This window comes from Dermacentor variabilis, chromosome 2, assembly GCF_050947875.1.
Source record: "Dermacentor variabilis isolate Ectoservices chromosome 2, ASM5094787v1, whole genome shotgun sequence".
Taxonomy (NCBI): Eukaryota; Metazoa; Arthropoda; class Arachnida; order Ixodida; family Ixodidae; genus Dermacentor; species Dermacentor variabilis.
The window spans coordinates 144,193,641-144,220,122 of record NC_134569.1 but is presented as its reverse complement, the minus strand read 5'-3'; the positions used below and the strand labels follow the sequence as shown (position 1 = coordinate 144,220,122).

Below are 26,482 nucleotides of genomic sequence, written 5' to 3'. Positions count from 1 at the left end.
CACTAAACGCACACAAGGAAGCATTTCAGGAAAGCGCTCAAAGTTTTTCTGCAATAGCACAATTAACTACTTGGACCTGCAACATTTGCAGTTTTTGAATACTGTTTGGTTTGACAGTGTATGTGATGTCATCTGTTGCCTCAGCTTTTTTCACCATCAAATAAGCAATAGTCATTTCTAATTTCTTTTTATTGTGTCTGTCGCTCTCAATTTAATCTTCACGGCTTCTCTTCGAATGCCTCAACTGTTGAGCTTCCTGCTTCTGCTCCTCCAAGCACATTTGTCGCCGGTTCCATGTGCTTAAAACTGGTATCTGCAGCTCCTTTGTAATTTCAACTTTAAGGATGTCGCTTTCCTTCTATTACCTCCAGAGACAATTTTCTGTGACATGCGAAAGAGTGTCACAGAAGGGAAAAAAAGCGCTTGGCAGTGTCTGCTAAGTCTAGCCAAGTGTACAAGTTTAAGGACTTTCCAATACTTCTAAAAATTCAAGGGTTTTCAATGCCTTGAAAAATGGCATTTTAGAAATAAAGGATTTTCAAGGATCGCTACAAACCCTGGATTCTAGCACCTAAATAATTTTACAAGCTTATTTTGGCATGGAGTTAGGAAATTCATGCTTTCTAGCTAACGCTGCACTATCTCTGTACAGTGAAGCCACGAGAGCGCAACTATATTGGAGTAAAGAAAAATACTGAAAGCTTTTAATACCACTCTTCTTTTTTTCTATGGAGCTTCGTAATGCCTAGTTAAGTTTACGAATGTGCCTGGTTTTGGCGGGCGTTTCTTCGACATTTTCTGGAAGAAGCAGATGTCTAGCCCCCGTATTCAGAAATGTATCTTAATACAAAGCTCATGCTTGACTTGATATAAACGACGCCTGGTGCGAACGTCCCCCAAGACGCTCACTGCCTTTCTTTTGGTGCGTTCACGACTTGCGTCATTTAGATCAAGTCAAGCATGGGCTTCAAGTTATGATGCATTTCTGCATATGGGGGTAAGCGTGCACAATTCCGGGCAACGCACTGTGTCATTGACACTGAGAGAAAACGGGGAAAACAGAGTTAACCACTTATGCTCCTAAACTTTCGCGTACCTGTGGTGTGCGTGTATCGTGGAAGAGGAAACAGCGCAAACACAAGGACGAAAAAAAGCATCAACCACACCAGCGCTTCGTGGTGTGGCATGTTTTTGCGTCGTCCTTGTGTTGCGCTGTTTCTTCTAAAATGCTCAACCAACTAGCCGGCAAGTCCATCCTGTGCATATATAAATTGAACACACGCATGAGTGTAGATGGTCTTCGAAGCTTTTAGAACGAGCACTGCCACAGGATACGAGCAGTGCACGCGTAACAAGTGGACACATTAGTCATTTAAACATGCGTGCCAATGCATTTGACGCGGCTATCGGCATAAGCAGTCTCCAAATGCTGGAATGCATGCGCTTCAAAACGCTAACGATCCGCTGCTAATGCAGCACAACTGCTCACAGCGGACTGAACCAAACTCTAAACTAATGCACTTGAAAAGAACGCCTACACGGCAGCGTGAGGCACGTCGAAATGCCTGGTACTGGCGTCGCAGTTGCTCACCAGTATACGCGCGAATTAAATTCACATACGTGGATGGTTGGCGCAATACTTTGTATCCGCGTATTTTGGAGAACATGGACTGGAGAAGCACTCGATCATGAGCTGAACGGCACATTTGTTATTTTCCTGCGGTGACGACAAGCCGTGAATAGTTCTCACGTTGTCGTCTACGTTGTCTTCCTTCGTTAGTCGTAGCAAGGAATGGAAATGATGCAAACGCACACGTATTCCAGTACACAACAGCACAGCACACTGCAGAGAAACCCCACCCACCGCAGCCGATTCATCAAATACGTTTGGTATATATATAACCTCTAAAGGAACACGACTGGGCGTGGCGGCGCTGTGGTGTAATGGTTATGATGTGTGTTTTGAATTGTACAAATGCGAGTGTACGCGGGTTCGAATTCACATGTGTATAGAGCATTGTGATTCTTGATAAGTATGCGATTCCCTTGACAATTGTATTCTAATTAGATTGTGTGACTCCTGATTGTAAAATTTGCGCAGATATTTGCAGATTAAGTGTTAATTCGCTTTTTTTTTCTCCTCAGAGGCGTTCGTGACGCATACGCATATGCCGCTACAGAGCAATCACGCCTCACGGTAGGCAGCAAATAGCCAGGAAAAAATGACTTTAAAATCCTGCATAACTTTGCTCACGCCTATTCTGAAGGCCGCTTGGAATCGGGCCAGTGTCTCTGAGGAGCCGCCTACGGAACAGTATATCAGCGGCCCTAATTTGATCTGATTTCCTGCCTGCATGCGTGACCAGGACTTGGCTAAGAGGATATTGGGAAGAGTACTAGCACTCTGTTCTGGAGGAGTACAAGCACCCTGTTTGGGGGGAGTAGAAGTACTCGGTCTGGCGGTGTACTATCAACCCTGCGGGGAGAGTATTAGCACTCTGCGGAAGAGTACTAGCACTCCCTGTGGGAAGAGTATTATCACTCTGCGGAAGAGTACTAGCAATCCCTTGCGGTGGAGTAACAAAACTCTGTCAGGAGGAGTTGACCTACTCTCTCTCAAAGAGGGTCGGTCTACTCTCGAAAAGAGAGTGAAATATGGGACAAGCAGCTACTCCCTCAAAGAGAGTGCCCGGCACTCCCTTAGTTTTTAGAGTGTAGTATCTTCGGGATCGGCCCACGTATGGGGAGTGAATAATGCCTGCTTCATCTCCGCCGACGATCGGCCCGGCATTGCACTACGTTCGGCATTGTTCCACTTGTTCGGAGTGATTAACGCTTGCTTCATTTCCGCCGCGGGTTGGCCCAGCATTGCACAACCTTCGGGATCGGCCCACGTATGCGGAGTGCTTAACGCCTTCTTCACTTCCGCCGCAGGTCGGCCCGGCATTGCCCTCTCTGCTGGATTGGCCTACGTATGGGGAGTGCTAAACCCCTGCTTCACCTCCGCCGCGGGTCGGCCCGGGATTGCTCTACCTTCGGAATCGGCCCATGTGTGGGGAGTTATTAACGCCTGCTTCATCTCCGCCGCGGGTCGGCCTGGCATTTCACTCTCTTCGGTATCGGCCCACGTATGGGGAGTGCTTAACGACTGCTCCCCCTCCTCCGCGGGTCGGCCTGGCGTTGCACTGTCTGCGGGAGCGGCCCACGTATAGAGAGTTTTTTGCTTACCACGCCAGCGACACGTAAATTTCTTTGGAGGGTCTAGGTATACAGGTTTGCTGTAACAATTCACAATTAATTTTTATAACCAAAGTTTCTGAACCTGTATTGTGAACTCTGTTCATGGACGCCTCTGCTGTTTGTGCTTTCCCGATTTCCCCCAATCTTTCAATCGCCACTTACTAATTTGAAGTGCAGACATGTTTAATTTCCCCATTCTCTCGCTGAACCCAAGGACTTCAAGGTGGCCAGTGATTCCTAAATCTACCGCTGGGCAGATACCTTCCCATTCTAATACAACATGCTCCATCGTTTCCCTAGCTTTACCGCAGCCAGACCACATACTTCTTCCTCCTTCTTATATCTCGCTTTATATGAGCGTGTTCCAAGGCGTCCTGATCTCACTTCCAAAAGTAATCAGCTTCCCTTTGAGTTATCATGAATTGTCTCTTTCCTTATTTGGTATTTTCCTTTTAAGTAGTTACTCATGGCAGCTTTCTTTTCCATTGGCGCCACCCGCGAGGTTATCTCAGCATCTCTGACTTTTTAGATGACGTTCTTTGTGTGTTGCTCACCATACAGGCCGCATGCTTTCTGGTAAGCTTCCTAGTTCTTTTTTTCCACTGTGAATCAATGTTATTACTGAACAAATACATGAGCACTCTCCCTGACCATTTACTTTTTTCCATCTTCCTGAGTCGTTCTACATAATTAATGTTACTGTGAGCCTCCCTCATTTCAAAACTTGTCCAGCCCATATCACCCTGCACAATTTCATTTGTAGTCTTGCCATGAGCGCACAATGCGAGGCGTCCTACTGACCTTTGGTTGCCATCGAGTCCTGATTGTACCTCTGCTTTCAAGCAAATCGCATTTCCAACTGTAAGTCTTCGATTTAGTACAGCTTTCCGCATACCTCGGAGCACCTAGCACCTATTGTATTCCCACAGCGCTCTGTGTTTCATCATGGCCGCATTTCTCATCCCCTTCCCTGTTATTGTTTTTTCCTGTGTTTCGATATTTATATTGCCTTCCCTTATAAACAATTATATATATATATATATTGCCTTCGTTTATCAAAAGGTACCAAGCCAATTATATTATTTTACGCGAGGTATTTTCTGGCACTGTATTATCACTGTCTGTTCGATTTTTCCATTACATTCCATAACACCTGATTCGAGACCTAACTGATCGCTTTCCTATTAGCCAGACGTTGGGTATCACTTTGCTTGTTAGCGAGCAACACAATGTCGTCCGCATAAAACAAACCTCGAAGCTGCTGCTTCAATGATGTGCAGGCCTATTTGTATGAGAAATTAAGCCCGATAATACGACCTTCTTGTGCTCTTTCCATCCTCATCATATACATCATAAACAGCCGTGGGGATAAAGGGCACCCCTGGCTCTGTCCTTTGTTGATGTCAACTTTCTCCTCGCTCCTCATCCCTTCCCATTCAACGCAAACGGTATCTTCTAGGTAACTCTCTCTCAAAAGCTGTAGAAAATCGTTGCCTAATACTTTCCTTTCCAGAATATCCCACAACATGTTGCGGTAGACGTTGTCGTACGCTCCTGCAATGTCTAAAAAGGTCACATATAACGGCTGCCTTTCTATTCTTGATATTTCAATGCACTGAGTAAGGACAAATAAATTATTATCCAAACGCTTACCTATTCTGTAGCCATTGTGAACTTCTCTCAAAATGCCATTATTCTTAGCCCTTGCTTGCACCTTTTACTTAATTGCCTGCATTGCTAACCTTTATATTACTGATGTAATTGTCGACGGTTTCTACGAGTGAATTCTGTCTTTGTCCCCCTAATGTTTTTAAATATTTTCATTCTACTTTGTCGCCAACTGTCTGCTTTCAACAGAGCTTCTTTACTTTCTGGTCCTAGTCCATTAATCAGCCTAATGGGAGCCTCGTGTAGCCCTAAGGCTGTGCGCTTCGGTATTCTGCCTTCGGATTTCTTCCATTTGAAATTTGTCCGCACCAGCTCCTTTTCCATCTGGTTTTCTTTCACGCCCCCTTTTTTGTGTAGAATGGATGGTGCAACATCTATTTCGCTCTCAGTGAACTTTCCTTGTGTTACCAGGTGTTGTTACATAACCGAATGCAATGTGACTAACTTCAGACCGTGCCGCCTTCGATAGCAGGGGCTCGGACGGTGAGATTACCGGCAGCTTTTGTAAAGCTAGGGCCAACTGCAGCAAGCAACACTTTACCTTCTTCACCTTCACTGCAGAAGACAGCTAAAGGATTTGTTCGCCAGGATGACGTCTCGCAGTTTTCGTGTAAGTAAAGGTTCTTTTTCCCTTCCACCTCCTTCGCTTTACACTAAATAACGTATATCAATCACTACTACTTTTCACATTCGCAAGCATCGCCCCATCAGTCGATCTTGATGGCGTTTAGTCTCGTCTCGGTAAAGCGAAATGCTACCAGTAAAAAATATGCAGGTAAAACGGAAATTCAACGAACCCCTCGTTCAGGGAACACGTGGAAGTCTTCGATTAGAACCTTCTTTAACAGGTCAACATCTTTGACAAGGAGAAAAGGCGCCGCTCCATTGAAGAACCTATGTTATAAAAAAAGTTGAAAAACAAAAACAAAAAAAGAAACAAGATTATGCCATGTGTTTCACGTAACCAGAACCAAAAAATAGAGTAGTATGTCATAAACAAGTGAGAACAACAGCATATTGTTTGTGGTCATCTTGAGTTACGCAGACAATGTTTACATGTATAATTAGCTAAATATTTACATTTAATATTCAGTTTCGGAAGTATTCGTTTAGGGATGCAAGTCATAATTAAAAAGTCGTAGAACTTCCTTAGAAAAAAAGCTAATGAAGTTGTTTCCAAGACGTTGTCCTTACGTGGTTCTTTTTTTTTCTGCCTCTGTGAAAGCCGGCGAAATATGAAAAAAAAAGTCAGCGTGCTCAGCGCATCTGGACTGCGGCGCTGTCAATTGCGTTTCAAAACAAGAAAGGCCGCATACCTGTTCAAAGCCGACGAATAACGTTTGCATCCACGTTCATGGGTGATGTATCCCTTGTTATTTGGTTCAAGTGGAGGATTAGGATCTGTGCAACGATGGCGGGGACGTGCATTGTACACCGCGGCGAATAGTTTTTTTTTCTATTTTAGTGATGGGCATGCGGGCTTAGTTCTGGCAATACAGACGAAGACGAAGTTTCTCAGCAGATACCGTGCAATTCATGGCCAATCCCCAAGAGTGGGTTGCGAAATTTCACTAGGGAACAAGAACAAGCTGTCGTAGCGGCGAGAACCTGTTGCTCTCGCACTAAGTTATGCAACAACAACAACAACTTAATGGATTCAGTGCAAGAGGATTTGCTCCAGTCTGTCATTTTAATGGGATAGCATTGTATGCGGACCTCACACATTTTGCTGGTATCCGTGTGACGAAAAATGCGGGCCGACTCCAAAGGCAGGAAAGTTTAAGAATGCGTCCCGATTCGTAAATCACTGCAGTTTAGCACAGTGTCTCAAACTCCAGCTGTCCCGAGTAGAGAAGTAAGATTTATGAAATTTTGAGGGGCATGAAAAAACGTGGCTGCTTTCATGGCTGTTTTTGTAAGAATAATAAAAAAATTAGAAGGGACTTGCGCCCTAAGCGACGAAAAATTCCACCCGTTTACCGATCTAACACTGAAAAGAATTTAATCGTTAGATTATTGCATCATAAGAGACCCAGCAGGGCTTCCGCGTTCAAAATCTAGGCATGATTTCACGTCAAGGCGTTGATTTCACATCAAAATGTCAACGCCGACATTTGTATCAATCTGTGTCCGTCAATGCTTCACTGTGCAGCGGATGAAACCTTCCGGACATTGTGGTTCGAGTGCATATATACAAGTTTTTGCATGAGATCCCCTGGGAGCCTGTCGCGTAGTTTGGTGTGCACATTTCCAAGCTCCGACCAGTTTTTTTTTTACATGCCGCAAAAGAAGGGGGAATCTGCAGCACGCGACAGGCGAGGGGTATAAAGGGTTGGTTGAAGCAAGGTCCTCGCCCCCACATGGACGGATCCAGGTGCTTCGTAGACTCCCAAACTCCTTGTTTAGACCAAAGATTTACATACGTTGAAATAATTCTGGGGGAAGGATGAAAAAACTTTTTATGGTCCATTAGGCCGCGCTAGTTTCTTAGCTCGAAGCGTGCCGCTCCTACGTTGGGACCAAAAGGCCAAGTCTTTCGGCCGCTTCGCGGGCCTGTTGGACTGCCCATAGCTGTTCTTCGAACGTGACACTGCGTAGAGCTGCGTCCCACCGCTCTTCAGTGTTGTCCTTGTCGCTGCGTAACGCGGAGTAACGCTAGAGCATATGACTAAGGTCTATGGTGTCGTCAGATTTGTCGCATGTTGTAGGTGTAGATAACTCCGGATAGATCTTGTTGATTCGAATCGCATTCGGATAGATTCTTGTTTGCAAGAGCCTTAGCGTAATGGCCTGAGCTCTGTTTAGTTTACTGGCAGAGGGGGGAAGACCCTGCGCCTTACATATAAGTGCTTGGTTAGCTCGTAGTACGTCAGGAGGTGGTCCCTGCAATCTGGAACCACAGAATCTTCTTGCCTTGTGGCTGCATGGTTGATAAGTCTTCGTGGAGCATTCTGGAAAGATTCGTTGAGGTTCGCGAGAGCACCGGTGAGTTCTCCCATACGAGCAGGGAACCAGGTGGTCTTGTGGTGTTTTACGACCTTTCCGTCGAGAATTGCCAGGGACTGTCCAGGGACGACTCCTTTGTCAAATGCTTGGACGGCTGCCATATAATCGCTGTAGATGCTTGTTCTCTTTGGGTCTAAAAAGTACCAATTCGATGGCTACCTGTTCTGAAATTTCTGGTTGTGTGGTGTACGGGGTAGCCGAGTTGATGGCTTCACCTTGGCCGTTCAGAAGAACCACTGTGAAGGCTCACCTTTTTGACATGAAAGTCACGCGACGAAAGAGCTTTCTTCAGCCTGATTTTTAGCTTTCTTTAGGAAGGCTTTAGCTCTGAATTGCTGCCCATATTATGAACGGGGTGAACACTCCTTGGAACAGGCATGACTGTGATATTCTTTCGCATATTTCGGGGAATTTCTGTATGGTTATTATGTAGCGCAGTAACTGGTATACCAATCCGTTTGAGGATGTGTCTTCCTGATCGCGTGATGGCGAGTCTAATGAACTGGGCTCTTTCTTGTGCCTCGGCTATTTCCTTCAGTGTATCGTGCAGCCTTAGCTTCATGAGTCAGTTTCCGTGTACATAGGTACCATAAGAGGTACGTTGATTACCTTCCCTAACAATACCTTTCCCAAGCACGATGGGAGTGAGATCGGTCGTAGATTCTCGAGGCCCGGGGTCTTCCCGGTTTTGGGATTAAAATGGTGTGGGCCGTCTTCCATTCTCCAGGAACGTTACCGCTCTTCCACATCTCATTAATTGTGTCAAGTACTCTATGAATTCTTCATCCAATTTGCGAGGCATCTTGGTTGCTATCCTGTCGGGACAAGGAGCAGATGTTCCATTGAGGCCGTGTAAAGCCGCCTTGTCCTCTCCTACTATGAACTCAGCACCTAAAGTTGGGTTCCTTGCTCCCGTATATTCCAGTCGAGGAGGGGGTGGCTGCTGCGTGTCCTCGACGGATAGGTATTTATTCACTAGTTGTGCAGTAACTTCTCACTTGGATGAGTAATTCTGTGTCACGTGCAGAATTCTTCTTAACGTGTTGCGTTGATTCGATTTTGTGTTCGTTTCGTTTAGTAGGTGGTTCAGTAGATGCCAGGTTCCTCCTTTTTTAATTCGGCCATTTGTAGAGTTGCAAATCTCATCCCATTGTTCCTTAGGGAGTGTTTTGCAGTGCTCTTCTATCGCTGAATTGGTTTCGTCAATTTGCTTTCCCAGTCTACGGTTGAGTCTCTGAAACTTCCATCAGTTGTGTAGGGGTTGTCTAGCTTCTATGAGCTGCGCCAGTCGGCTGTCCATCTTGTCGATCGGGAGATCCGTTAGCATCTCTATAGTTGTGGCGCCAACGTTATCCCTTAGTTGTGCGGTCTATTGTTCCAAGCTAAGGCTGACTTTCCTAATCACCCTTTCCTTTCTGATTTCACGGGATTCTTCCCAATCTACGACCTGAAATTTACCTAGTCTCTTCTGCCTAATCGGTAAGTTGACCGTTAGTATATTGCGATCGCTACACCAGCCTTGATGCAAGGGAGCTCAGGTGGGTTCCGAAGCGTTGCGAACACAAGTGAGGTCAGGAGTTGTGTCTCGGCATGTCGATGTACCTGATGAGACTTAACTATAGGTCTTCGCTTCGTGCTATATAATTTCCACTTTGTTCGTATTGTAGGGGTAACACCAGGCATGGTAGGGGGGCGGGGCTAAAGTCTCCGGCAACTATTAGCGGCGAGTCTGAAGCTAGTCTGACTGCTTTGATAAATAGGACTTGAATTTTTTCTTCATATCCTTAGGGCTGCTATAGACAATGAGAATAAAGATGCTGTCCTGATTGCCAAATGAAGAGTTTGGAATGATTTCCGTCATGATGTATTCCATCTTGCTATCAGTCATCCTTAAATGGTGGCTGATGTGCGCAGCCCTGTTACTAAGTAGGGTTTGCGATACCCCTCCCCCTCTTTGTTGTTCATCTCCGAGCGATACCTGGGCAAAGTGATGCTTGGGGTGAGGGTTTCGTGGAGTAGGATAACATGCGGTTTCTCAGGATGGGATCGAATAAATTGTTGCAGGGGCGCCTTCTTATGTTGGTAACCCGTGCAGTACTATTGCCACATATTGAATTGACTACTTTGTGCAGCCATGTTGTTTTGGGTGGGGTTAAGATATGCTTCGATCTTGAGGAATCTCTGGTTAGTGCGCTCTTTTATGGCTGCAATACCTGACTGGAATTGCATACGCCTTTCGTGTATCTCGGGGGCTATAACCTAAAATTATTCCAAACTTTTCAAAATCTACAATAAGCCCTCCGAATTTGGTCAAAAACTTTTTTGGACCCCCTCCCCCCTTCACCTGTCTGTCACGCGACGTCACGAAAATCGCGATTGCTCCGCATCTGATATGACGGATACACACTCATTATGCATGATTTGGTCGAAGAAAAGAAAACTTTTTGTTTTTGATTGGACGCCTTTTTAGCATTTGCCCTAGGCTATTGATCAAAAGTTTTCGGGCTGCACCCACTTTGGATGCTTGCCACGCGACGTCATAAAACCGCAGAGTCTAACCACGTGAAAGTGACGTGTATACGTTAAGGCTGCATTAATATGACGAAAAAAACTGAATTTTATTCTTAATAGCCGCAGGCTGCCCCGTTCCGAAAGGAATAAAAAGTGCGTGCCGCCGATCGCACAGGCACTGGCTGCTCGCACCTGCCGGAGAGCATGGGTTTATTTGCGTATAATAAAACTTTCTGCGTGGCCGCGTAAGATTTTCGAGCACTTTTGGTACGTTTACGACATCCGTCTGCCAACTCTTCTTTGCTGAGGATCCGTTTCTGCATCATTATTAAGCTTCCGTTGCATGCCGCCGCAATTTTCGAGTAGCCCACGCAAGCTAAGTAAGGGAAAGCGGACCAATCGCAGACGCCGGCACCACCCTCTTCATCCGGTTATCAATGTTCAGTGCAGTGGCTCGGCCCCATCGAATCCCTCTCCATTTGAACGTGCTCGTCGCCTCCCGTCAGCCAATTAAATAAGACAAGCCGCTTAGTGTAGGCAATGTTATTCGTTTTTCAAGCAAAAGTGACCTCCTATGAAGGAGGAGACCATTTAATTGGTCAGTTTAGACAACCCTGCGGTTGAGCGCCCGATGCTTGCATCGGCGGTTACACAAATTTGACGTCACGAGATTGGAATAAAAACATATTGGAATTGTTTTACGTTATAAGGCCCCTGCTTGACATTCTCGCTGAGCGTTGTGAGCATTTCTCTGACTTCAGATTTCGACCTGGTAGACGCTTGTTCACATGTTATGGCCCGCTTCTTGTGCGCGCGTGTCTCCTTGTCCCCCTCGTCATTAGTAACGTCCATGGGTCGATGAATTTTCGATTGCTTGCTACCACTGCTAGCAGATGGTGGCTCATTTCTCATGGCTGTCTGCGAGCAATTTGTCGTAGTCTTGCTTCCTCCTTGGCTCGTTCCCTTCCTCGTCTTCCAAACATATATGGTATCTGGAAACGTTGCTTGCAGGCTTTATCGGCCGTCAGGTGTGGTCCTCTGCATAGGCCACATTTCGGTGAGCATTGGTGTGACTCCTCTGGGTTGGGTGTACCACATCCTCTGCACGTTGATTCTTCGGAAGTCGGATACATCCGCTCGGGGGCACAGCTTGTCACATGCGTAGCAAACATCCACTTATCCACGTAGAGAAAAGATATTACCAGGGTCGGGCCGTGCCTTACGAAGTTTGGTACTTTAAGACCGTCAAAAGCGATGAGGACTGTACCCGTGTTCTTAATTCTCTTCGCTGCTAGGCCTAGCGTATTTCTGTCGTTGACAATGTTCTTTCCAGGACTGCTGCATCATCGTTGACGTCAACCTGGCGTATGACACCCTTGCACGCGGTGTGCGCAGCCGCTTCGTAGGCGCTCACTTCGAAGTATTTGCCTCCAGTTTATATCAGCCTGATTCTTTAGTACTTGTCCCCGTTGTACCTCTCAGGAGTGCTAGCAATCACGATAGTCTGCTGATAGCTGGGACAAATTCCGTCCTCATTCGTCTGCGACGGGTTAAGCCCAGCCACTTCGACAATGGCCCTCCCGATGACGGTGGGCCCAGTCTTCGTTATATTATGTCCTCCCCTTGGTCGCAGCACAATTTTGATGTGTTCTTTCGGCATCGGGGGTATGCGGGCTGCTCTTAGAATACGGCTCTTCAATTTATCACCGCTTTTCTTCATCCTGGGCCACCCGCTGACGCAGTGGCCAGCCTGGCTCCAAGTGCCTACGTTGCGGTCGACTCGGCCAGCTACGGCGCCCGATCTCTTCGAAGATGCTGTTTTCCAGACATATTCCTCAGTAAATTTTTCGGGGGGTAAATGCTCCCCTTCCACAATAATCTCCGCCATCTGCGGCCCTTCCCACGGTAGCACCGTTTGGCGCGTAGTCGACGTTAAGCCTAGCATAGCGGTGGTGTGGTCCGATCATAAAAAGTCTCAGAAAATGTGAAATTGTCCACCCAGCGTGAAAATCTTAGTATCAGAGTAATCCAGAGCACTTTACATCTCCATTAGTGCACTTTTTTTGGAGGATTAGAAGTGATTTCGCGGCCGAAAGTACTTAAGAAAATGATAGTCGGCGTTTCCACATTTGCTACAGCTCGGCACTTCTACCAGTTCTGGGGAAAGCTGTCTTTTTTTCCCCTTTCTTCAATTTTATCCTGGTTGAAAAATAAATGACATAAAAAAGCCTTTTTTCTCCCAAATTTTCAGAGTTTTTTTTTTTAACCGCTCATATCTTAGTCCCGAGAGAAGAACACGAGAAATTGGCGCGTGACGTGACTCACGAGCCAGGGGGAGGAGGAGGAAGAGGAGAAAATAAAGAGAGATGGCAGGGATGTTAACCACAAATGCGTCTGCTTGAGTACCCTACCATGGGGGACGGCAAAGAAGGAATAGAGAGATATGATAGAGAGAGGGAGGGGAGGGGGAGGAAAGCCGAGGTGAGCGCGCGCACGTACGCGGAGGGCCTGAGAGGGTCACAGGCGTTCACATAGACCAGTCGCTCTCAAGAAAGAGAAAAGTGCTTTCATAGCTTTTTGGGCAGACGAGCGATGGGGATAGTCTTCAAGCAGCACCTGCACAGACAACGGCCGATAGTCCAGTCGTCGCAATGCGATAGGTAATGCTTGTCTTTCCGACTCAAATCGATGACAATGGCACAATAAATGTCCGATATTCTCTTCCACACCATAGACGTCACAAGCAGCACTGTTGGTCATTCCAATCAAAGTCGTGTATGCCTGCGTGAAAGCCACTCCCAGGCACAGCCGTTATAGAAGCAATGGCTCATGTGGGTGGATGGCGGGTGAAGGTCAAAGTTGGAGCGAGAGGTTCAGTTCGTACAACCTGGTGTGCCTTATATTTGAGGTGTTCCACTCTGTTAGAGAGAGCTTGCGTGCCAGGTGACGAAGCTGCCCTGCAGATTCAATCCTGGGCATTTCAATGAGTGACTTGTTACAAGAGAAGCGTGCGGAGGACGGCTGCGCTGAAATACAGAGGCCGATGCCGCCATCGGTCCCGCATTCCTTCATAGCATTAAACGCACGCTTCGCCCCTTCTGAAGTATTTAAGAGTGAAGTCGAAGTGAGGTGAGCGTACGCGGGCGTGTGCATGAAATTGCAAAAGGTACACGAGGTATAGAAACGTCATTTTGATAAATGAGAACGCGAAAGGTTGCCCGTAACGCACGCGCCTGCAACTTTCGCGACGCCGTATAGCGGTTTTCTTTTGTTTTTCTCATGACATGAGTGAACGTAAGCCGCGCAAGGTTCTCTGTATGCCTCAAGCCGTTTTCTTGCGACACAAGTGAAAGCAACCAACCAAAATAGAGTGCATCGCTTCACAGCTATGTGAATCAGACGACATTAACAGAAGAATCTCAGGTCCATGTGAAGCTTTCTGAAAGATGTTTTTTTTCTTTCTAGACAAAAGACTAGACCCTGCCTTTACCATTATGAAGATAACGTTGTATTTTTGGAAGTTTGGCAGCGAAAGAAGGCTTACCAGGTGCTTAGCTCTTTTTGTTAAAGGTTCCACTCTTTCAGTGACCATCCCTACGGCCGTTCATCTTACTGTCCGTGAACCAAAATACTGCTTTTTAAAATACTGGCAAAATTTGCAGACTGGTGTTCTGTAAATGTTCAAATTCCGGAATGGTGAAAAAATAATTCTCATGAAATCCGCAGTTTTGAGAAAGGAGGAGAAGGAGGAAAACCACTTATTGAAAAAAAAAGGACATGGAGTTGTCTTTCTGCTTGTGCGGGGAGGTACCCTTAGTCCAGGGCTACTGTGGTTCTTGCTGTCTCGCCCGCCGAACCAGTTGCTGCTCGTTACGAGGGTCCGAATTAGCATTGCCTGCCACTGCTCGTGTGTGGTGTTGGGTATTTGAGGGGCTGCTTTCACGATGGAGCACGCCCATGTGGTGTGATATAGGGAGGCGTAGTCGTTACAAAGGGGACATTTGCATGAGTACTATAGTGTATGAGTAGTATAGTGGTATTGCGTGTAGTCTGCCTGAATGGGGGTATGTGTTGGCTTGCATTCATCGCCATGCTACGGCGTCTTCGTGTGAGAGGGTCTTGTGTGGAGGTGGGTATTGCCATCTGTGCAATCTGTGGTGTTGTAGTATGGCGTTGTATTCTTAAGGTATGGGCTCCACAGATGATGTATCTATGATGACGATGGCATGAGGAAAGTCGGATGCCGAAGTTGCAATCATGACAATAGAACGACCGCGACGGCATCCATACCACGGCATGACAGCGAATGCATGACGACGATGGTATGGCTCTTGCGGCGCCCGGGAGGCATGGCCTTGGGCTACAGCGTGCGCACGCTGATTTCCACGGAAGGACTCGTGTCCTAGAATCCATATTATTTGATTGTCCGGGAACTGGGAGGCTTGACTGAGGAGTCGGTAGGCGATGGGAGATATTCTGCCTCTCGCGTAGCTACGGCAAGCTGCCTGGGAGTCAATAATTGGTTAGCCTAGCGGTGATAGCAAAGGAGATGGCTGTCTCCTCCGCTGCGAGGGCGCTGGCATTGCGGACCGTCATCGCGACAACCTCTCGAAGGCTTTGGTCGACAACAGTGGCCGTCTTGGCTGGTTTTTGGTGGTACTGCTCGGCATCTGTGTATAGTGTGGGGGGGGGGGGAGACTGCCGTATGTTGTCTGTAGAGTCTTTGTGCGAGCTTGGCGATGAACGGCATAGTGTTCCAGGTGTATGCTCCTGTGGATAGCGGCTGCATTGATGTGCTCCGTGATGTTGGGTGCCAAATGGATTGATTGTACGTGGCCTTTGCCATGTGTGGGGTAGCCTAGGCGCCCAAGGACTGTTCTTCCTGTTGGTATGAGGGCTAGGCGTTCTCGCTGTGGAGAAAGGTTTATGAAATATTACTGCAGAACGTATTTTGCAAAGACGGTCGACGGTAATAACAGTTGAACAATGTAGCGACAGATTCTTGAGGTCATGTTTAAGACGAGTAGTGGTATTTCTGATACATTTTGTTCCTTCGAATATCGTCTATAGGCCACATAATTCGATATCGTCGCACTTTGCTATGGCACTCGCTTGTCAAGTTCGCCCATGAACATGGAGGCATGACGACGACTGTATGACGCCGACTTAATGACGATAGAAACGATATCAGTCAAACTCCAAAGGCGTATAACGGTGACGGCATGATGACAATGAGATGTCGATGCCTAAATTATGATGAGGGTATAACGTAACGACGACAATGAGGACAATGAGAAGACGACACCTGTATGACGACGATGGGTTAACGACGATGGAATGACGACAAAGTTATGATGACGATGGCATGAGGAAAGTCGGATGTCGAAGTTGCAATCATGACGACAAAACGACCACGACGGCATCCTGACCACGGTATGACAACGAATGCATGAAGACGGTGGTATGGCAACGGCACGAGGATAGTGGAATGACGAGCAGTGTTTCATGACAATGGCGTGACGGTGCACTGTATCACGAAGCGTATATGACGATGTCGTCATGACCACGACACCATGATAATTGTCGGACGAAGAAGCTGTAGTGACGATTATAGCATGACTAGGACGGCATTACCACGATGACCTGGCAATGGAGGCGCGGCAGCGACTGTCTGACGATGACGACACGACTAGGGTGGTATAATAACCGCTGAATGACTGTGTCACCAATACAATGACGAAGAAAGATTTACGTCCATGGAATGACGAAGGCTGTATAACGACGACGGCATGACAACCACTGTGTGAAGACGATGACGTAATGACGACGGCATGACGATAGTCGTAGGACGAAGCTGGAATAAGCACGACCCAGCGACCACGACGGCATCACGAACCCGAGCACATACCTAGTGGCCCAAGCTATTACACATCTGGGACCACTAGGTGAGAGTAGAAAACGTGACGACGATATAATGACGAAGGTCCGATCAAGTAGCTGCAATAACGGCGATTGTGTGATCATGACGGCATCACTGCGGTTGTGCGACAATGAATGCGTCTAACTGTTTGACGACGGTAGCATAACGACGACATGACGAGTGTCGGATGACAACAGTGATATGATGGCGATACAACGACTACGACGCCATCACTAATACGAGCCCATACCTAATGACCCAAGCTATGAGAAAAGCGGGACCATTAGGTCCGAGTAGAAAGCCTCACGACGACGGCATGACGAGAGTAATATATCACGAAGCTCGAATGATGACAGTGGAACGATCATGACGGCATCATGACCAGGAGGACATACCTAATAGCCCAAGCATGTGGACAACTTGGCCACTGGGCCGGCTCAGAGGCTAGACAGATAAATAGACTCAAAACGGCTCAAGTCTTCAAACAGTGCTATTTGTATTAAAATACGCATGACAATTTCGATACTCCCTATTGCGAAATTTCAGTGGAGCAGGAAACATGTTTCTATTTTGTGAATATTGACGCAAAGAATTTGAGACCGAAATCACCACACCGATTCATTTGGTCAATGCCATCGGAGCCTTTGCAGAGGGAAGGGCAGTATAGAAACGATGGTATGATCAGCGACATCGGAGTCGTCTCTTATTCCACAGATCTATGAAGAAAGAGACGACGAACGCGTGATCAGTGGCCCGAGCGCTTTCACGTGGTTACGCCAAGGAACGGCGACGCTTAACCGACGAACAGGCGCCTAAGAGCTGCGCCCTAAAATAAAAAAAAAAACATTTTCCTGCGAGTAGCCAGACACTGGGGAAACCCATACGGGGTTTTCAAAAGGAAAGGTTCGCAGCTCAGAGGGCGTTTGAAAAGAGTTTGTGCGGGTTTCCATCCCCCACACCCGAATAAATTTTCTTCAACTGCGAAGCTTCCTTGGGAGCTCGTGGTAGGGGTATTATACTGAACATCGTCAAAGTCTGCCCAGTTGTCGAATTGGCTATTTTCTCAGTTCTCTGCCCACATGAGTGCTGCGGCCTCCCTGATTGGTTCAATATGCCGCCATCTCAGAATTTGACAATATGGCGGAATTTCAACATGTCCAGAAGAGCACTGTTGGTTGCAATTCTGGGCTACTTATGGTTGAATGATAATATTTCATTCCATAGAACTTCCTCCACCTTTCTTGATCTCCGCAGAACTGGTTTACCAGCATCGTGGCCTCCGAGATCATAAGTGCCTGTGCGATCTTGAATTCCACGCCTGCACGTCGGAATGCCGTCATAGACAGAGAAATATATGTTTATTTCCTTTGACAGTGTTTCACAAATTCGTATTAGGCTCCGCGGACGACACTCCTGCACTCATTGCGCCTTTATTTACACTGCATCCTCGTGCTACAAAGACCAACCAATGGTGATAGCTGTAATTTGAGAGCATATATACAACGATTCTAAGGAACCAGATTTTTCTTGAAACTAATGGCCAGCATTTGTAACCGAATGTGAGTATGATAAAACGAGCGCGTCTTAATGGCGGTGATCGGTGCGTGGGGTTTATTGGCGTAAGGGTGAGTTCTTGCCTAAGAGCAGCCAGCAACTGATAGTGTTCAATGGAGCAATGAATTTCAAAAGGTAGGTGAAATACGGCTGTGTAGAGGCCTAAACAACGACTACTTTAAAAACATAAAATATTTCCATTTTACATCTAAAGTGCGCTTTGTCTGTAAAAGGTGCCAGTCGTCGTCGAACTAGTACTGCCTCATCAGGGCCCTAAAGGCACAGACCTGGAAGCACTTGCATTGCAAAAAGCAACAATCGCAGCGGCAGCTTCTGGTGCGAGAATCAGCTGCGACTCTCTTGGGCTGATTATCAGTAAAGCAACATCAGTTACGAAATTTGGAACTGCCTTAGTTTCAAAAAACAGTTTTGGGGGCGAAAAACTTTGCTGAATGGACGGTGATGAGCTGCGGTTGGGCAGCTCATCACCGTGCCGCTTTTGTTTCCCGACACTGCAGGAAGGCGTGGAGGACGGTTAGCCTCTCGCAACATCTACCACAGATAAACAGTCCCCCCCCCCTCCACCCCAATTCGAGAGGCAAGAAAACTAGCTCGTCTTACGGAAGATGCTATAACATTGATTATAAGATCAGAGTGTGAAAAAAGCCGACTTACCCAACTATATCGCCATACTCCTTTATCCAGTTGTTAAAGGCAACTGTTCCTCCCTGCGACCAAAATAAAGTTTTTCACGTAAGAAATTTACCCATCAGATAAACAGTGACTCTAGTTAACGTGTTTACATATATAACCAGTACATTTTTAAGCAAAATCACGAAACCCTATCTACAATGAGTTTGTGCTGATCTGATTACAGGAAATGATTTACGCTAAAGCTATTTTCGAAATTTCTATGTGTACCACGGAGTACACGTACATTTATTGACTGATATTGCGTGTAATGAAAAAGTCAGCGATGCTTGCCACCAGCATGTCAAACGCAATATATTGCTTTAGAAAAAAAGAAGGAATTCCGAGGATGATTTTAGGACATCAGTGTAGTATCATATGGTATTACGAATATTAAAAAAAATACAAATATCCGTCTTTGCTGTGGGATAGTAACCATAACAAAATTAGAGAACTGGACTAATTCGAAAGCTTTAGGTTACTTATAAGTAGACCGAGACGAAGACTGAATTTATTAAGTATTCTCTACGCAGGCCATAGTGTAATGCACGTACAAATGGCAGCGGCGGCAGCACTTCTTGCTCCATATATTGGCCTGCCGCTTATGCAGGCTACATGCGTTGCAATAAAGCTTTCAATGTAAAATCCATGAGAGAGAGAGAGAGAAGACGAAGGGATCAAATAAGCGGAGACGGAGTATTAGGCCACACTCTCAGCCTTCGCAAAGTCCCCTCTCTCCCTCTATCAGCGGGACTCGTGACTAAGTGCCGGACCGGCTTGGGCGGGTTAGTAACGTTCCATGACAGTAGACTTTTGCGCACAAGAGAACGAAGGCAAGGGGCTTGACAAACACAACCACAAACTTTCAACTGAATTTTACTGGCGATAAGGCTTGAGTTTTATACATAGGTGATGGACGACGTGCATTCGCTCGGTAAATGCACGAAGAACAACAGCAGAACAAGGAATCTCTTAAACCAACAAGAGCTATATGAAATTGGTGACACTTTCAGTCTCCTTTCTTCGCTCTGTAGCTTGTGCGCAAAAGCCCACCGTCACGTAACTCAGCACTCGGCAGGCTCGGAGCGGTGTCTTTGGATCCGGGTATACTTTACACAATGCGCATTGTTCGGGTGTTTTGCCAACCACTCTGCACGTTTCCCCGCGACAAGGACGTGCAACTTTGGTAGCTTCATCTTTTATGTCTACACTGAGCGTCATCGCTGCAACGTGCGAATGAGCCACCGTGATAGCTCAGTGAGGTTGCCCTGATGACTTCGAAGCCACGGGTTCGAACCCGTCGATGGCGGCCGCATCGCGATAGGGGCGGAATCGAGAAACGCTTTGGGTGCACATAAAAGAAATCCATATGGTCTAAATTAATGCAGAGCACTCCACTATAGCATCCATTCTGAGCAATTGCACAATTTGGGACTTTAGAACACATTAAAGAATGAACCAGATGACGCACTCTGTGAGAATACACATTATGCCAAACATTTTGCCAGTAGTTGTCGACCCAGCTTCGTTTAAGAATACGCAAAGCACTAGCACGTGGACCAATATGTTTGTGTAAGAGAAACAGCTACCTGTATGACGCGAGAATACGTGTGCCGACAGCAGCAAGATGGCGGTGACGAAGATCCCACGACGGCGACGGCATGATTTCTACTCGAGCCAGTCAACGCGAGCTTACGACATGGCGATTCGATGTTGCCGCCGATAGGGGGCGCGCCAAGAGCTTCCTCCCGAGGCTTCGCTGAAGTTGCTCCGGGACACGGCGGCTGCCTAGCGGGCGGAGTTACTTTCACCATTGCAGTTCGATGAATATTGCCTGTTTCTGCACTACCAACAGGGCAATTATTTGTAGGGTACCCGGACACATTGGCAGGATTTAAAAAAAAACGCGATTCTCCGGACCACTGCACATGGCTCGGCAAAGGTTGCACGTCATTCCCGCGACTATGTTAAATATTTGCTCAGTTTGTTCTTACAATCATTACTCTTCAGGAAAGTAAGCTTGCCAGGTGTTCGCATAGGCTCGGAGACCAATTGGTTCAATAATTATGGATATGCAATCTCAAATGATTTGCCTGCGGAAGGGATGCATGCTCGCCTTTACAAGACCATAGACCATTTCCTTCAGTACAAAGCATGAGTAAATTCGCCCAAAGAAAGAATAATTCTTCAGAGCGCGTATAAACACTTTATTTACACTTCGAAATACAACGCATTGGTTAGGCGCATCTTGCAAAAACACAGTAGAACAGCCCGCAGAAGGCAATCAGCATCCCACACGACCTGAGATACACGCCTGTAACGTGGGCGACAGGCCCAGAGATAGGCGCTACACGGAGAAGAAGCCGGCAGCGAGCAACGAAGTCGCAGACATCCCACCGCCACTGCAGCATAGCACAATGAACCACGCGCTCGCGAGACAAATGAAACGCGAAAATGGAAGTTGCGTAAAAATCGTCGAGAGAAACTGGCGGGCGGACTGGCGAGTTCAGGAGGAAGCCGCTGCAGCGCCTGTATCTGGAGCACTGGCAGGCGACAGCGGCCGCGTCCGTGGAGAGCATCGGAAGGATAGGCCAGTTAGCCCACTAGAAAGCCTTCTAGTACACTGTAGACGACTGATAGTCGGCTTTGTCAATGGAGGAACGCAGGTGCAATGGTGACCTAGTTGTTAGAGCATTATGTTGCTGTGCGCGAAAGCAGATGTTCATTCCACCGTCGGTCATGCATTTCTTCGTATTACCGAGGTCCGAAGTGTGGTGAGCCCGGAAATACACGTGGCTGTCATGTTTAAAGCTTCCGGAATTTTCAAAAATCCCCTGTGGCAGAAAGCATAGTTCTTGTCCTTGATCGGGATAACTCGAAGAAGCAAACATTACTTGCACAATAAATTTAAACACATATTCAGCTAATGAACAATAATTCGCTAATTAACTTCCTAATTAATATATTTATGGTCAATATTGCGACTGTCTAATTGTAGCCGGCGAGCTTGATCACTTTTGTTGAATCTCCCGGATGACAAAAGTAGTTCGCAATGTCTGGGACGAAATACGTGGCCGTTTCAGTTGCTTTTGGGCTTGATTACATAAAAGGGCGTTTACTTAAAAAACGTTTGCGGAACACCAATGCATTTTTACGCCGAGTTTAGTGGCGTATATCTCCAAACTGGTGACATTATGGAATTTCATTCTAATTGCGCATGCCTTGCTAATTCACCGGCTACAATTAGCAACTTACAATACGTACTGCGAAATATATAATAAAGAAGTTAATTAGTGATTTTTTTATTAGTTGAATATCTGTTTCAATTTCCCGTGGAAGTAATATCCGCTCCTCTGAATAATTCAGCTCAAAGACTGGAATTATGTTATCCGCAACTGCTATTTTTTGTTAATTCCGGAAAACTTCAAAAGGATCCCCCCTGTATACTGCTAAGTGCCAGGAATGCGCCAATGAGTGATTAGCATTAATAAAACGTGCGAAAAATACAGCCGCACATCGCTGTACACATTTCTTCTCGAAAGAGCGCTGATATGACGAAGACGTGGTGGAAGAAAACACTCAAACACTAAAACATTCCGCGACATGATCAGGTGCTGGGCCTTCTCTCTTTATCTTCATTTGTATTTCTGCAAGCTTCTACAAGTTATTTCTTTCGCCGTGACCAGAACTTAGTGTATTGTCCTTCTTCCACGTACGTTGCCTAGAGCTTCCTTGAAGCTGCTTCAACCACGACGCCCGTTTTTGAAACACCAGTGTCCGTATTCAAGAGACACTTCGTGCGCAAGAGCTGTTTGTAAGAACAAGAGGCGGTAAATTGTGATAGCAACTCCAAGACTAAATAACGTTACTTGCTAGTGAGAAACTTCTTGCAAACCAAAAGTCTTGCTCATTTGGCTCGTCGTCTATTATGCCATTCAAGTAGGTGAGTAGACAAATTGGGGATGTCCCCGGTGCAACGTTTCCTGACGGCCCCTCAAAAGAACGTTCGATAGAAGGTATTCATCTTTATCTCCGCTGCATTCTGCCATGTCAGGTCTCTTCTTCGCATGCTCAAAGGATTCGTTCAAGCAGTTTCCATACTACGCAGTGCCTACAGGTCTTTATTCTCGAGGTATTAGTGCGACAATTTTTAGATTTTTCATGGGATAGCACCGACTACGGTATTTACTCGACTCTAATGCGCACTACATTTTCCGGAAAACATTGCTAAAAGGTGTTGCGCTTAGAGAGTTACAAGCAACCGCAGTAGTGACAAGCAATCGTCTTTGGCAATACACGTTTCTTAAATTCAACACAGCTCACACGAGACTGCAGGGGTAATATTCTAAGCGCTCTCAAACTCTGTCAAGTTGTCGAATTCACAATTTTCTCATATCTGGTTGGCTGATTGAGCGGCTGCGCATTGCGATCGGTTTAATGCGCCAACATCGCAAAAGTAGGCAGTGTCAAAAATTAAACTCTAGCCGTAGCAGCTGTAGTAGCTTTGTGACTGCTCCCCAATTCAGGAGAGGCTGCCAGGCTTTCCAAGGTGTTTAAGAGATGCTTTATCTGAAATGCCATAGACGTCGCCGAAGCGGAGATGCTTTGAGGGTGTTGACAGCGGTAGGGAGCCGTACGATAGCGACAGCGCGTGGTGCACATTTCACATTGGCTCGAACGCAATCAATTCTTATTATTTTTGCGGAGTGAGAACAAACCACTATTCCACTCTTACTCTCGTACTAAGAAAAAATGGTGAGTGGAGCATCGGGGGCATGGCATTTATATGTCTTGAAGTATGAAAATAAGAAAGAAGGAAAGATAAAAGCAGAAGGCAGGGAAGTTAATCATAATAACGTCCGGTTGGCTACCCTACACCGGGGGAATGGGAAAGGAGAAAACAAAGATGACACGGAGAGAAAGAAGCGAAGGAAAGAAGGAAATTAGCGGTGAGTTCGCTGACACGTGTGATCTAATAGTAATTGCTTTAATAGTTACAGACGTTCACACAAGCCCGTCGTCCTCAGGAAGCACAAAAGTGCCTTCACCGCTTTATGGGCCGATGAGCGATGGGGCGGATGAAAATAGCAGTGTGAGTTACAATCGAGGGATGAGAACTTTCAATTTCACGTTGTGAGAATGGGCTATGCGTTACAATCGACACTACATTAGAACTCAGTATACACTGTATTCATATTTTCTGTTACAAACCGTTCACCGTATAGGTTTACCTTTGCTTTGATTTCTGGTATGTTGCCACTTATCAGGCTCGGGAGAGGTCCGGGAACTCCAAGCCTTCTAAACAATGAAAATCGCCTTCTGCGTGACCTGAAACGAAGTGCACTACAGTGTTATCACCTCAGACGAATGATCGAACATAGAAGCACGTCTTTTGATTGGAGCAGAAAGAGGCTGATGCCACAGAAATACTGGCAAAGTAACAAATCTAAACTATCAGTTGTACTAAATGGGGAAAAGTGCCCTGGACACGCCAGCGGCGACCAAATCGCCTCACCGTGCTATCTGCCTGGAACAACTACTTCTGTCACTTGGGTTCCAGGTCACTGAAAAGTGTACATATGATCCACTCTCACTGCAGGCATGCGGTTTTTCTGACTCGTCTACGACATAATGTTTTCCACAGAATGCGGCGCGAGGTGGTGCTTCGCAGGCTGTCCAAAGCTCCATTCTCTATAGACCGTTTCATCGGGCGAGGAGGATAGGGCGCGCGGAGAGCTTTTCCTCCTCTCTGGCTTGGGCGATCCGGCGCGGCGCTGCTTGAAAGTATTGCTGTCGCGTGCTGCGGAACGATTTCGAGATGTTTTAGAATATACTTTGTGAAATTTACGCCGTGTCCGTTCATATAAGGTCGTCAGAGAAGCCTTTCGGTGCATCGGTAACTACAGTAGGCGGAAATATCTTTTGGGGGCGCAAAAATGTGACGCGTTTTATCAGCCGCGGTGTACGCACATTATCAGTCGCGGTGTGTGTATGTGTTGTGAACCATTTTGCTTATATCGGTTTTAATTCAACAAAGAAAAGCGGTGTCTCTGTGTTAGGAACATGAAATGGTAAATCTGCTCAATATCTGATCGCTTGGCGTAGGGAGTAAAACATAAAGCATAAGAGCGCATGCTCGTGCACGACCAACCTAAGGCAACCACGAAACATCTAAGCGGTAGGCGCAATCAAATATTTGTGATGCACCGGCATCGTTCTCGCGCATTTCAAGTCTAGTAGGCTTCAAATTACCATATGTCTACGCTAGCCTTCCTGCATGAGGCCGATGGCGCTGCTCAACACAGCGATCACTGCGGTTGGTGAACCAGCACGGTACATATGTAAGCTGTGCGCTTCGGCATTGCCTTTTCGGCCTGCATACAGCCATAGTATATGAGGGATCGCACAAAAAGAATGCGATGCCTATTTTTGAGGACAAAATTTCCGTAATGCGTGTGAGTGCGTCGTAGAGAACGGAACGAACACAACCGAAAAAGAAATTCGGTTATCATTCTCTTTCTCGAAAAAGCAAGAGAAAACGGGCTAACGCCGCAATAGGGCCTCGCATAGTCACGCCGCACAACGTTTATAAATATATAACCGCTGATGCGGTACGCTTGGACCATGCGGTATATAGAACAAAGATATATGTAATCCAGCACCTTCCACTGCTTAGGACGCTCGCGCAGTTCGTAAACAGTCCCTTTGCTGGACAAGCGTAATTCAGACTGTAAGGTATGCTGCCATCACTTGCCAAAACTATTTTATTCAGGGGCGGAAACCTGATCCATCGAACCAAGTAGTCACACAATGTAACCTGCAGCGAACAGTTTGAACGCTTGTCAAAGTATAACATCACAGCTCCTATCGTAGCAGAACGGTACCCACGCTCACGCTGTTACGATCGTCGCGTATGTTTCATGGCTCCTAAACCGCAGCTTAGAAATAGAGAATAATACTGCAATAAGGTCACATTAGTGACTGGAACATTCAGAAATACACAATTCATCTCCGAGGCTGATTGTAGACTCGAATATGCGCGCACACATTGCGCTGCGTGTTCCGTCCACCTCAACACCAGCAGAAATTCCGGTCATGACGCCTTAAACCACTTCAGCACGTCTCACAGAACCGTAACCACGTAGAAGACGCACGCCATACTAAGCAGACCACACGACCGCGAAAACAAACGCCAGAACCTGCCGCTGTGCGTATACCTGCCATGCAAAAGACCGCTTTCACCCAAGTCAGTATGGCGCTGCTCATAGGCGGCGCCACTGCGTTCACAATATGGCGGCGCCTACGAAAAAACGGTCTATATTCCGGGATTTTTTTCAAGGCGTGACGTATGCGGCTTGCGTACGAAATGGCGGTGATAGTCCCGATTTGCTTTCATAACGTGACGCAAATCTGAAATTTTGACAACGCAACTGAAATAGATGCAGTGAACCTATAATATTTTTGATAATGCCAAACATTTTTCCTTCTAAGTTAAAAGACGCTGTTTCGCCCGAAAGACGAAACATTGATTGCGATAGCAAATTAGGCGACATCTATACGAAGCAAGAATAGTAGCTTTATCGGCCGTATAAACTTTCAAACGATCGCTTACTGACTAATTTAACAAGCATGGTGTCATCGCGCACAGATAAGCATGAACACACCACACTCGATGACCGCGGACGCTCGCTGTGAAAACGCTGGCACGAGGAAGCGCGGCAACAGCAGTAAGCAAATTTGCCTTCGTGTTGTCTATCGCTTGAACGCCAACTGTGCGGCAAGAAGAAAGCACACGCAAAGCTACGAACCGTAGGCCCCCCTTAACAGATCGCTTTCAAGATAAAGCCCGCGCGACCGCGCCATAAACAGTTGCTGCCGAAGTACAACGCCTAT

At 46.5% G+C, this 26,482-nt stretch overlaps 1 protein-coding gene across 1 annotated transcript in view; it reads right to left on the bottom strand.

The window, feature by feature from the left end:
• LOC142571014 (cytochrome P450 3A29-like) overlaps positions 1-23,889 on the bottom strand; it is a 64,101-nt gene extending 40,212 nt beyond the window's left edge. Inside the window, exons 1-3 of the mRNA XM_075679314.1 lie at positions 23,821-23,889; positions 18,575-18,627; positions 5,706-5,802 (exon numbers count right to left, since the gene is read on the bottom strand). The gene's annotated coding sequence lies outside the window, so the exon portion shown is untranslated. The remainder of the gene's footprint in view (positions 1-5,705; positions 5,803-18,574; positions 18,628-23,820) is intronic.
• Positions 23,890-26,482: the final 2,593 nt, after the last annotated feature.